Source organism: Coregonus lavaretus (genome assembly GCF_964263955.1).
Source record: "Coregonus lavaretus genome assembly, chromosome: 1".
Taxonomy (NCBI): Eukaryota; Metazoa; Chordata; class Actinopteri; order Salmoniformes; family Salmonidae; genus Coregonus; species Coregonus lavaretus.
The window spans coordinates 50593378-50607319 of record NC_139988.1 but is presented as its reverse complement, the minus strand read 5'-3'; the positions used below and the strand labels follow the sequence as shown (position 1 = coordinate 50607319).

General features: G+C 43.5%; 1 pseudogene across 1 annotated transcript in view; it reads right to left on the bottom strand.

Annotated features, from left to right (window-relative positions):
• The window catches only part of LOC311132661 (lysophosphatidylserine lipase ABHD12-like), a 59654-nt pseudogene that overhangs the window by 27976 nt on the left and 17736 nt on the right, over nucleotides 1-13942 (bottom strand). The window lies entirely within an intron of this gene.

Sequence of the window (13942 nt, the reverse complement as noted above, 5' to 3'; positions counted from 1 at the left end):
TGCACCAATTTAATAGGACTATCCTTTTACATCAAAACAAATGACTAATAACCTCTAAGAAAAATGTCCATCCTGGATGGACAATAAAGTTGTATTTTATTATATTCTAAATTACACACTGTATGTGGGAAAGATGCTGTCATAAAGTCTGACTGCTGATAAGTCAGGAAGTTACCCATCTCCCTTCTAGGGCTTTGGACAAATCATTTTGTTTATTCGCCGAAATTAATGATATGCCTTATGACATGGCTTACCCCACATGGAGGGTGAAGTCCCTGACAGATATTAGGCCCAGACAGCACAGATTCAGCCAATCAGAGGCCCCCCTGCAGAAGGGTAACAAAACAAACGTCCTCCAATCCGTGAAACAGACAGCAGCGACTCCAATGAAATGAATGGCGATACCCCAGTGTGCAGCAGAGTGTGTGAAAATGCACGCAAGGATGTGCTCATGTGTCTTAATGTCAAAAGTAGTGATGGGGGGAAAAATCTTTTTTTACAATATCGTATCGTTTTGATAATATCGGAATATAGTTTTTGCGCTAGTTGACTGTACCTGCACCAAAACTCCAGTACCTTCTTTCATAGCTTGTTCTCTATCATTTTATACTGAAAAAATATATAACCGCAACATTGTAAGTGTTGGTTCCATATTTAATGAGCTGAAATAAAAGATCCCAGAAATGTTCCATACGCACAAATTCTCTCCAATTTTGTGCAGAAATTTGTTTACATCACTGTTAGTGAGCATGTCTCCTTTGCCAAGATAATCCATCCACCTGACAGGTGTGGCATATCAAGAAGCTGATTAAACAGCATGATCATTACGCAGGTGCACCTTGCTCAGAATGGCGCCGGAGAGTTTTTCCGCGTTATTTGTGATTTATTTTGTACATAATGTTTCTGCCATCGTCTCTTCTGGATATCAGGACAGCGATCACTCACCTCGTATTGGACGAATAATTTTTCTTCAACGAGGCGGCCGCGAAGGATATCCTACAGACACCCGACAAGGCCCAAATCCCTGTCATTCGCATGAGGAAGAGACGGAGATATCGTGGACGTAGGTCGGGTGCCTTGTAAGGATCCGACGGCGAACGAGTAAACTGCCGCTCCCATCAATCCTATTAGCCAATCTTCAATCATTGGAAAATAAATTGGATGACCTAAGATTACGGTTATCCTACCAACGGGACATTAAAAACTGTAATATCTTATGTTTCACCGAGTCGTGGCTGAACGACGACATGGATAGCATAGCGGGCTATACGCTACATCGGCGAGATAGAACGGCTGACTCCGGTAAGACAAGGGGTGGCGGTCTGTGTTTATTTGTAAACAACAGCTGGTGCACAAAATCAAATACTAAGGAAGTCTCGAGGTTTTGCTCACCTGAGGTAGAGTATCTTATGATAAGCTGTAGACCACACTATTTACCAAGAGAGTTTTCATCTATATTTTTCATAGCTGTCTATTTACCACCACAAACCAATGCTGGCATTAAGATTGCACTGAATGAGCTGTATAAGGCCATAAGTCAACAGGAAAACGCTCATCCAGAGGCAGCGCTCCTAGTGGCCGGGGACTTTAATGCAGGGAAACTTAAATCCGTTCTACCTAATTTCTACCAGCATGTTAAATGTGCAACCAGAGGAAAAAAAACTCTAGACCACCTTTACTCCACACACAGAGACGCATACAAAGCTCTCCCTCAACCTCCATTTGGCAAATCTGACCATAACTCTATCCTCCTGATTCCTGCTTATAAGCAAAAACTAAAGCAGGAAGCACCAGTGACTCGGTTAATAAAAAGGTGGTCAGATGATGCAGATGCTAAGCTACAGGACTGTTTTGCTAGCACAGACTGGAACATGTTCCGGGATTCTTCAGATAGCATTGAGGAGTACACCACATCAGTCACTGGCTTCATCAATAAGTGCATCGATGATGTCGTCCCCACAGTGACCGTACGTACATACCCCAACCAGAAGCCATGGATTACAGGAAACATCCGCACTGAGCTAAAGGGTAGAGCTGCCACTTTCAAGGAGCGGGACTCTAACCCGGACGCTTATAAGAAATCCCACTATGCCCTCCGACGAACCATCAAACAGGCAAAGAGTCAATACAGGACCAAGATTGAATCGTACTACACCGGCTCTGACGCTCGTCGGATGTGGCAGGGCTTGAAAACTATTACAGACTACAAAGGGAAGCACAGCCGTGAGCTTCCCAGTGACACAAGCCTACCAGACGAGCTAAACCACTTCTATGCTCGCTTCGAGGCAAGCAACACTGAAGCATGCATGAGGGCACCAGCTGTTCCAGATGACTATGTGATCACGCTATCCGTAGCCGATGTGAGTAAGACTTTTAATCAGGTCAACTTTCACAAGGCCGCAGGGCCAGATGGATTACCAGGACGTGTACTCCGAGCATGTGCTGACCAACTGGCAAGTGTCTTCACTGACATTTTCAACATGTCCCTGACTGAGTCTGTAATACCAACATGTTTCAAGCAGACCACCATAGTCCCCGTGCCCAAGGACACTAAGATAACCTGCCTAAATGACTACCGACCCATGGCACTGACGTCTGTAGCCATGAAGTGCTTTGAAAGGCTGGTCATGGCTCACATCAACACGATTATCCCAGAAACCCTAGACCCACTCCAATTTGCATACCGCCCCAACAGATCCACAGATGATGCAATCTCTATTGCACTCCACACTGCCCTTTCCCACCTGGACAAGAGGAACACCTACGTGAGAATGCTATTCATTGACTACAGCTCAGCATTCAACACCATAGTGCCCTCAAAGCTCATCACTAAGCTAAGGATCCTGGGACTAAACACCTCCCCCTGCAACTGGATCCTGGACTTCCTGACGGGCCGCCCCCAGGTGGTAAGGGTAGGTAACAACACATCTGCCACACTGATCCTCAACACGGGGGCCCCTCAGGGGTGCGTGCTCAGTCCCCTCCTGTACTCCCTGTTCACCCATGACTGCATGGCCAGGCACGACTCCAACACCATCATTAAGTTTGCCGATGACACAACAGTGGTAGGCCTGATCACCGACAACGATGAGACAGCCTATAGGGAGGAGGTCAGAGACCTGGCCGTGTGGTGCCAGGTTAACAACCTCTCCCTCAACGTGACCAAGACAAAGGAGATGATTGTGGACTACAGGAAAAAAAAGAGGACTGAGCACGCCCCCATTCTCATCGACGGGGCTGTAGTGGAACAGGTTGAGAGCTTCAAGTTCCTTGGTGTCCGCATCACCAACAAACTATCATGGTCCAAACACACCAAGACAGTCGTGAAGAGGGCACGACAAAGCCTATTCCCCCTCAGGAGACTGAAAAGATTTGGCATGGGTCCTCAGATCCTCAAAAAATTCTACAGCTGCACCATCGAGAGCATCCTGACTGGTTGCATCACCGCCTGGTATGGCAACTGCTTGGCCTCGGACCGCAAGGCACTACAGAGGGTAGTGCGTATGGCCCAGTACATCACTGGGGCCAAGATTCCTGCCATCCAGGACCTCTATACCAGGCAGTGTCAGAGGAAGGCCCTCAAAATTGTCAAAGAATCCAGCCACCCTAGTCATAGACTGTTCTCTCTGCTACCGCACGGCAAGCGGTACCGGAGTGCCAAGTCTAGGTCCAAAAGACTTCTCAACAGCTTCTACCCCCAAGCCATAAGACTCCTGAACAGCTAATCATGGCTACCCGGACTATTTGCACTGCCCCCCCCCCCACCCAATCTTTTTACGCTGCTGCTACTCTGTTAATTATTTATGCATAGTCACTTTAACTCTACCCACATGTACATATTACTTCAACTACCTCAACTAGCCGGTGCCCCCGCACATTGACTCTGCACCGGTACCCCCCCTGTATACAGTGGAGAAAAAAAGTATTTAGTCAGCCACCAATTGTGCAAGTTCTCCCACTTAAAAAGATGAGAGAGGCCTGTAATTTTCATCATAGGTACACGTCAACTATGACAGACAAAATGAGAAAAAAAATCCTGAAAATCACATTGTAGGATTTTTAATGAATTTATTTGCAAATTATGGTGGAAAATAAGTGTTTGGTCACCTACAAACAAGCAAGATTTCTGGCTCTCACAGACCTGTAACAACTTCTTTAAGAGGCTCCTCTGTCGGGGGGCGCTGTTGGAAGCCAAGGATGTAGCACGCGTCTCCCTATCGCTCCTGAATTAGTGACCAAATTTATATATTTAACTTTGCAAAATTGCATACATTTCTGTTTGCCCAGGCGTCTGAAGAGACCCATAAACAACTCAGTTCAAGTTTAATAAATTTAAATTCGTAATGACATCAACCCGGCCAAAAACAGAGTCTGCAAGAGCAGGCCGCAGCAAGCCTGCAACTTCTCCCGACTCACCCCCGCCACCGAACGCTGCCAATGCCGGCCCCACGGAAACACTGACTGTGGAGATGCTGCAATCCGTGATAGGCACCCTCAAAACCGACATTTTCGGAAAAATTGACTGTCTCTCTACCAATCTCAGGTCAGAGATATCAACGATCAAAGACGAGCTTAAAAAATCTATCGAGAGTATACAGAATAAGCTCGACGCACATGGGGTGACTTTATCGGATTTGGAGCGAGGTGCTACAGACCACAGCACTCGCATTAGCGAGCTAGAGGCTAACGTCGGCTCATTGACAACTAGGGTGGCATTCCTCGATAATAGATGCGAAGATATGGAAAGTAGAATGCGGAGGAACAACATTCGTCTACTGGGAATACCGGAGGGAGTGGAGGGCCCAAGGCCCACGGAGTACATGGCCCAGCTACTTCAGGAGCTGCTCGGGCTAGAGGAGAAGCCATTGCTAGACCGGGCTCACCGCACTCTGCGTAGCCGACCCAGGGATGGAGAACCCCCGCGACCATTTGTCATCAGGGTGCATTTCTTTCACGTCCGCAACGACATACTGAGAAGATCGGGAGAAGCATCCCCTCTTCTACATAAGGGTAAAAGAGTCTCGATATTTGCGGACTACACAACAGCTGTGGCTAAGAGGCGGGCTAGCTTTGGAGCTGTGAAACGCCAACTACACGCCTGCCCGGGCGTGAAGTTCGGCCTCATCTACCCTGCGGTTTTGAGACTGACTTTACCGGACGGCTCCATGCACAGATTCGAGGACCCGGCTATAGCGGCAGATTTCATCAACAAGAACGTGAAAGCGGCTGTTGTACCGCACGGTGTGTAACAAATGGTTGGCTGGCTGGTCTTCCTAACAGGCTAGTTAGCAGGCCGAATGGGTGACTAACGAAGCCATCTTTGCTGGGTTCATCGACATATGAAGGTCATTCTCTTTTTTATCTCTTTATTTCCAGCCCAGGTTTGCCGCCTCTAATGCCAATATCTGGGGGTCTGCATGGCTGTTTCAGTTTGATCATTTACCATCTGCGTCGAGGTTAAACCTCTCTTAATCGAGGATAGTTTTCCTTAGACTCTGTTGGGGACCATTCTATCCATGTTTGGCTTACTCTAGTTAAATGGTCACTAATCTTAGGTAGCACAGAGTAAGAGTTATCATGCTTAGCTCTAAACTTTCTTTGTATTTAGGGTTTTGCTTGCATCTCATTTGGGGAGATGCTTCGGCAAGGGCGGGTGTGAGGGAAGGGTTTGTTCACTCTCTATTTGTATATAGTTTGTATATGTTTTTTGTGCCTCTTCGCTTGTCTTTGTTTTTTACATTTGCGCTTTTAGGTTCAACTAAGATCTTCAGTTTACATTGTACCTTGTCCTTTACACATCCTCTCTCTCTCTTAAGATATGACTCAGCCTAGTGTAGCCCATACTGCTGGAGGGAATGGCTTTAATTTTCTTACTTGGAACTGCAGGGGCATAAATAACCCAGTTAAACGTAGTAAGGTGCTACACCATCTTCATCATTTGAAAGCTCACATCATCTTTCTCCAAGAAACTCATCTGAAGGTATCACAACACTCAAGTCTTAGGTGCAGATGGGTGGGTCAGGTGTTCCATTCCTCATTTCAGAGTAAGGCGAGAGGGGTGGCTATTTTACTTCACAGATCGGTACCTTTTACATGTTCTAAGGTGATCGCAGATCCCCATGGTAGATATATAATTGTCAGTGGTAGGCTGCTCAATACAAAGGTTCTTCTTGTTAATATCTATGCTCCTAATTGGGACAATGGTGATTTTTTCAAATCGTTTTTCTCTACACTCCCAGATATGTCCACCCATATGTTGATTTTAGGAGGTGACTTTAACTGTTGGTTAGACCCACAATTTGATCGATCCTCCACTAAACCTACCACCTTATCAACCTCAGCTAGAGTTGTTCGAACCTTTATGTCTGAATTCGCAGTCTCAGATCCTTGGAGAATGGTTAATCCAGCTGGGAAAGCATACTCTTTTTTCTCATCGGTTCACCACACTTTTACGCGCATAGACTACTTCCTTGTTGATGACCGGCTCCTCCACTCCATATCTTCATGTTCATATAACCCAATTGTTGTATCTGACCACGCCCCTGTTACTATGGAAGTAGCTTTTCAAAATGTTGACAATCAGCGACCGCCTTGGCGACTAAAAACTCAACTGCTCAGTAATGAACACTTTGTCAATTTTGTTTTGAGTCAAATCGACTTTTTCATGATTACAAATAGAACCCCAAACATCTCTGCGTCTACTCTCTGGGAAACTTTGAAAGCTTATATCAGAGGTGAAATTATCTCCTACACCGCACATGAGAACAAATTGAAAAGGCATAGGTTATCTATGTTAACACGCTGTATTGCCCAATTAGATGACATTTATGCCGTTTCACCATCCCCGGATATTTATAAGGAACGTTTAACTCTGCAAGCAGAATTTGACACACTATTAACAGACCAGGTTACTGAAATGCTTGTCAAGTCTAGGAGCACTTACTATGAACAAGGAGATAAAGCCAGTAAATTATTAGCTCACAAGTTACGTCAACTATCATCATCATCTCAGATTACAAAAATTCGTACATCATCTGGGATATCATTAGATCCTGGGGGGATCAATGAGGAGTTCAAGAGATATTACCAGTCTCTATATACCTCTGAAAGTAAAGCGGATACACTGGAATTGGATGATTTCTTCCACTCACTTTCTGTGCCTTCGGTCGGCCGGGATTTGGTTAAAAAATTATAGCAGCCGATCACTGTTGAAGAACTGTCTAACGCTGTCAAATCCCTTCAATCTGGGAGAAGCCCAGGGCCTGATGGCTACTCGACAGAGTTTTATAAAAAGTTTATCTCCAAAATAGCCCCTATTCTAATTGAAATGTACAATGATGCATTTGTAAATGGTGCTCTCCCAAATACTCTCACTCAAGCAACCATTTGTGTTATTCTTAAAAAAAACAAAGACCCTCTTGACTGTGCATCATACCGTCCAATTAGCCTGCTAAATGTGGACTATAAAATTCTAGCCAAAATTCTGGCAACGCGGCTAGAAACAGTCCTCCCATCAATTATCTCTCCGGATCAAACAGGATTTATAAAAAATAGACACTCATTCTTCAATCTCCGAAGATTATTTAATATTATATACAATCCTTCTGTCGACAATACCTCTGAAGCCATTATATCCCTGGACGCGGAGAAAGCGTTTGATCGGGTGGAATGGAAATACCTTTTTTACACTCTAAATAAATTTGGCTTTGGCTCCAAATTCATGACCTGGATAAAACTTCTGTACTCATCCCCCCAAGCCTCTGTCAGGACTAATAACACTCAATCAGATCGCTTCCCTTTGCAAAGATCGACACGTCAGGGTTGCCCTTTAAGTCCCTTACTGTTTGCCCTCGCCATAGAGCCACTTGCAATAGCACTTCGCTCCAACCCCCTCATCAAAGGCATAGTCAGATACGGACACGAACACAAACTGTCTTTATATGCAGATGATTTATTAATATACACATCCAATCTTTCTGTCTCTGTCCCTGCTGCCCTTGCTACTTTCGCATCCTTCGGTCACTTATCAGGGTATAAACTAAATCTCAGTAAAAGTGAATTGATGCCACTTAACATGGCTGCAAAAAAATCCCCTTTACATAACTTGCCATTTAAAATAGCTCACAGTAGTTTTATTTATCTCGGGGTACATGTCACAATTAGGTTTGAAAACCTTTTTCAAGCCAACTTTGCTCCTCTCTTAACCCGTACTAAGGACGATTTGGAACGGTGGTCTTTGCTACACCTCTCCTTAGTTGCTAGAATTAACTCTATTAAAATGAATACTCTCCCTAAATTCTTATACCTCTATCAGTGCCTTCCAATATTTCTACCCAATACATTTTTCAAAAAGATCGACGGCCTAATTCTACCCTTTATATGGGACAAAAAGCCTCCTAGGATGCGAAAACAGCTCTTGCAGAGGCCCAAACCAGACGGCGGTCTAGCTCTACCAGATTTCAGATTCTATTATTGGGCCGCTAACCTTAGGATCATTCAGTACTGGTTGCAGAGCAGAGTGATATTCCCACCCCCAACTTGGCTGGAGATGGAGGCTGCCTCGTCTACACCGGCATCATTGTCTTCCCTCGCTCACTCCTCTGTTACAGGCCCTTACTCCTCCTTCACCAATAATATATGTGTCAAAACAACATTGAAGATCTGGAATCAATTTAGGCGCCACTTTGGGTTTCAAACAACCTCTTCCTTGGCTCCGGTAGCCTCAAACCCAGCTTTTCCCCCATCTATGATTGATGGTGCTTTCTCAACATGGTCTAATCTCGGTATTAAAAGATTCAGAGATCTGTATACTAACAATACATTTAGTACGTTTCAACAATTATCAGCTAAATTTGGTCTCCCCAGACATCATTTTTTTAGGTTCTTACAAGTCCGGAGTTATGTCCGCAGCATAGATCCAGGATTCCCCAACCTTTCTGGTGGAACACAGTTCGACACATTTCTCACCCCACTTCCTAATCAGAAAGGCACATTGTCAATAATCTATAGTCAAATTTGCTCACTACAAGCCATCTCATTAAACAATATCAAATCCTCTTGGGAGGAGGAACTGGGTGAGGAAATATCTGATGAACTATGGGAAGGGGCACTCAAAAGGGTACATAGCTCTTCTATTTGCGCTCGACACGGCCTCATCCAATGCAAACTCATTCATAGGGCCCACTGGACCAAAGCAAGACTATCAAAAATTTACAAGGATGTGAACCCTAATTGTGTTCGATGTAACCAGTCCCCTGCTAATCATGTGCACATGTTTTGGTGCTGCCCATCTCTTGTTGGTTTCTGGAAAGACATCTTTAACACACTCTCAGAATTAAGCGGCACACAGATCGAGCCAGACCCTCTCATTGCATTATTTGGAGTTTCCTTACCCACAATACAATTGACCAAAATGAATAAGGATGTAATTGCCTTTGTCACGTTGTTAGCGAGACGATTAATTTTACTTAGATGGAAATCCCCTGCAGCCCCTTCTCATGCTCTTTGGATTAAATCTATTTTGAATTGCATAAAGTTGGAGAAAATAAAACAGACACTCAATGGGTCTGTAGACAAATTCTATGCAAAGTGGGCTCCCTTCTTTTCTTATGTTAAAAGAATACATTTCCCTGCAGTTCCAGAGTGATGTGTATTTATATATTGGTGATGTAAGAAGCCTGGTATGTGCATATACGACATTTCGGATGTTAAGGACGGTAATAACTGTGCTAGCTGACCTATAACAACTGGATCAAAACAGATATTGTTCCCTTTTTTTTATTTTTTTATTTTTTATTTATTTTTTGATTATTATTTTTTGCTTATTTTATATTTATTTATTTATTTATTTATTTATTTATTTTTTTGTGTTTTATCTTATTTATGTGTTTAATGTCTATTTTTTCTTTCATGTCTGTCTCTCTATGTTTTGCTGTATCGTTGTCTTCAAATTGTTGTTCCATATTCATACCAAATAACTTTCAAGTGCAATTATTTACTAAATGCTGGTACTGAAAATTCAATAAACAAAGTATAAAAAAAAAAAAAAAAAAGAGGCTCCTCTGTCCTCCACTCGTTACCTGTATTAATGGCACCTGTTTGAACTTGTTATCAGTATAAAAGACACCTGTCCACAACCTCAAACAGTCACACTCCAAACTCCACTATGGCCAAGACCAAAGAGCTGTCAAAGGACACCAGAATCAAAATTGTAGACCTGCACCAGGCTGGGAAGACTGAATCTGCAATAGGTAAGCAGCTTGGTTTGAAGAAATCAACTGTGGGAGCAATTATTAGGAAATGGAAGACATACAAGACCACTGATAATCTCCCTCGATCTGGGGCTCCACGAAAGATCTCACCCCGTGGGGTCAAAATGATCACAAGAACGGTGAGCAAAAATCCCAGAACCACACGGGGGGACCTAGTGAATGACCTGCAGAGAGCTGGGACCAAAGTAACAAAGCCTACCATCAGTAACACACTACGCCGCCAGGGACTCAAATCCTGCAGTGCCAGACGTGTCCCCCTGCTTAAGCCAGTACATGTCCAGGCCCGTCTGAAGTTTGCTAGAGTGCATTTGGATGATCCAGAAGAGGATTGGGAGAATGTCATATGGTCAGATGAAACCAAAATATAACTTTTTGGTAAAAACTCAACTCGTCGTGTTTGGAGGACAAAGAATGCTGAGTTGCATCCAAAGAACACCATACCTACTGTGAAGCATGGGGGTGGAAACATCATGCTTTGGGGCTGTTTTTCTGCAAAGGGACCAGGACGACTGATCCGTGTAAAGGAAAGAATGAATGGGGCCATGTATCGTGAGATTTTGAGTGAAAACTTCCTTCCATCAGCAAGGGCATTGAAGATGAAACGTGGCTGGGTCTTTCAGCATGACAATGATCCCAAACACACCGCCCGGGCAACGAAGGAGTGGCTTCGTAAGAAGCATTTCAAGGTCCTGGAGTGGCCTAGCCAGTCTCTAGATCTCAACCCCATAGAAAATCTTTGGAGGGAGTTGAAAGTCCGTGTTGCCCAGCGACAGCCCCAAAACATCACTGCTCTAGAGGAGATCTGCATGGAGGAATGGGCCAAAATACCAGCAACAGTGTGTGAAAACCTTGTGAAGAAAACGTTTGACCTGTGTCATTACCAACAAAGGGTATATAACAAAGTATTGAGAAACTTTTGTTATTGACCAAATACTCATTTTCCACCATAATTTGCAAATAAATTCATTAAAAATCCTACAATGTGATTTTCTGGATTTTTTTTCCTCATTTTGTCTGTCATAGTTGACGTGTACCTATGATGAAAATTACAGGCCTCTCTCTTCTTTTTAAGTGGGAGAACTTGCACAATTGGTGGCTGACTAAATACTTTTTTTCCCCACTGTATATAGCCTCCCTACTGTTATTTTATTTTACTTCTGCTCTTTTTTTCTCAACACTTTTTTGTTGTTGTTTTATTTTACTTTTTTATTAAAAAGAAATGCACTGTTGGTTAAGGGCTGTAAGTAAGCATTTCACTGTAATGTCTGCACCTGTTGTATTCGGCGCATGTGGCCAATAAAATTTGATTTGATTTGATTTGATTTGTGCTGGGGACAATAAAAGGCCACTCTAAAATGTGCAGTTTTGTCACACAACACAATGCCACAGATGTCTCATGTTTTGAGGGAGCATGCAATTGGCATGCTGACTGCAGGAATGTCCACCAGAGCTGTTGCCATAGAATTGAATGTTCATTTCTCTACCATAAGCTGCCTCCAACGTCGTTTTAAAGAATTTGGCAGTACCTCCAACTGGCCTCACAACCGCAAACCATGTGCAACCACGCCAGAGAAGGACCTCCACATCTGGCTTCTTCACCTACGGGATCATCTGAGACCAGCCACCCGGACAGCTGATGAAACTGAGGAGTATTTCTGTCTGTAATAAAGCCCTTTTGTGGGGAGAAAACGAAATCCGATTGGTTGGGCCTGGCTCTCCAGTGGGTGGGCCTGGCTTCCAAGTGGGTGGGCCTATGCCCTTCCAGGCCCACCCATGGCTGTGCCCCGGCCCAGTCACGTGAAATCCATAGATTAGGGCATAATGAACATATTTCAATTGACTGTTTACTTATATGGACTGTAACTCCGTAAAATCGTGGAAATTGTTGCATGTTGCATTTATATTTTTGTTCAGTATAAATAGGGAGCCAATTAGTTTTCAGCACTTTTATTTCCGTGACTGATCAAAAATGGAGGGCTTTCGCTTGTCCCTCTGCAGCAGACATATGGTGAGCAATATGTTTGGAACATCGAATTGCAATAAAATCACAGTATTGAATCGCAATACATATAGAATCATCAGAATCACAATACATATCGTATCGGCACCTTAGTATCGTGATAATATCGTATTGTGACGTCCCTGGCAATTCCCAGCCCTAGTCAAAAGGTCAAGGGAGGGGCTGGAGTGGATCCTCTGCTGCTGTCCCTCAGTCTCGCTGATGTGTTGTGGTGCGTACATTGCTGACCTCGGCAGCCCGTTGCACCCGGGGTTCAGATATGTCATGATGATGTGGCTGAAGCGTCTGTCAGGGAGGGGGCCGGGGGCACTGAGTCATTATGGAGCCCCCGAGGAGCAGTCACACCACGGTCCGATTTATATTCACTACTGGGGGTGTGTCATAATAACCTCTAATGTACTGGAATGTAAAGCAAGCACTGGAGAAACTGCATGTTTACTGTATGAGTGCAGTAGCACAGGAAGGACTGCTTTATGGAGCAACAGACATGTCCGTGGGAATAGAGTACAATAGATTATTCACACAAAAAAATATGTTAAATTTTTTTAACGAATATCGGACAGTTTAACTGACCTAGATGAAGACTTCTCCAGAAATAAATAGCACTTTAATGATTATGTATGATAGTTGTATTGTGGAGATCATGTACTAAAGTGAGACCTAAATCTTCCCCTGAACGGATCCAGTCAAACACTCTGTAGTCCAGACATGTTTAATCGAAGGTTAATTCATGCTTTAATGCTCATTAATCCTTTTATCTTTTTTTACCATGTTTTTTTTTCTTTTTTCATTTTTTGTTGGGGAGTTTACAGGTACAATATCAATTTCAATTGATATATTCAGTTTATATTACATGTACCTGTGGGCTGCCACTCAAAATAAAAACTAAGTAAGAAGAACATACAGAGAACAGACAGGATTTTGTAAGAGTAAAATTGGTATGTAAAGAAAAATAAACTATAAACTCCCCATCCCATTCCCCCCAGCCCCACATGTCTCCATCCAATCCCCCGCATTTTACGTATCAGCTAACCACGTTACAGCAATCTGGTGCTGGACTCCACAGTCGATGACGTGGCACGCAACCATTGGTTGATGCATGCAACTAACCCTTGCCGGTCGCCACCTTCTCAATAACATGACAATTGCTTTGTGACTGTCATGTGCATGGTTTAATGCCTCTTGTGCATACGAGTCAGCACAAAGATACACCATAGACAGTCAGCATCTTACAATAGTATGTCACACTTGTGTGAGTGTGCATACCAGTACATACACTACCGGTCAAAAGTTTTAGAAAACCTACTCATTCAAGGGTTTTTCTTTATTTTTACAATTTTCTAGGTTGTAGAATAATACTGAAGACATCAAAACTATGAAATAACACATATGGAATCATGTAGTAACCAAAAAAGTGTTAAACAAATCAAAATGGATTTTATATTTTATATTCTTCAAATAGCCACTCTTTGCCTTGATGACAGCTTTGCACACTCTTGGCATTCTCTCAACCAGCTTCACCTGGAATGCTTTTCCAACAGTCTTGAAGGAATTCCCACATATGCTGAGCACATGTTGGCTGCTTTTCCTTCACTCTGCAGTCCGACTCATCCCAAACCATCTCAATTTGGTTGAGGTCGGGGGATTGTGG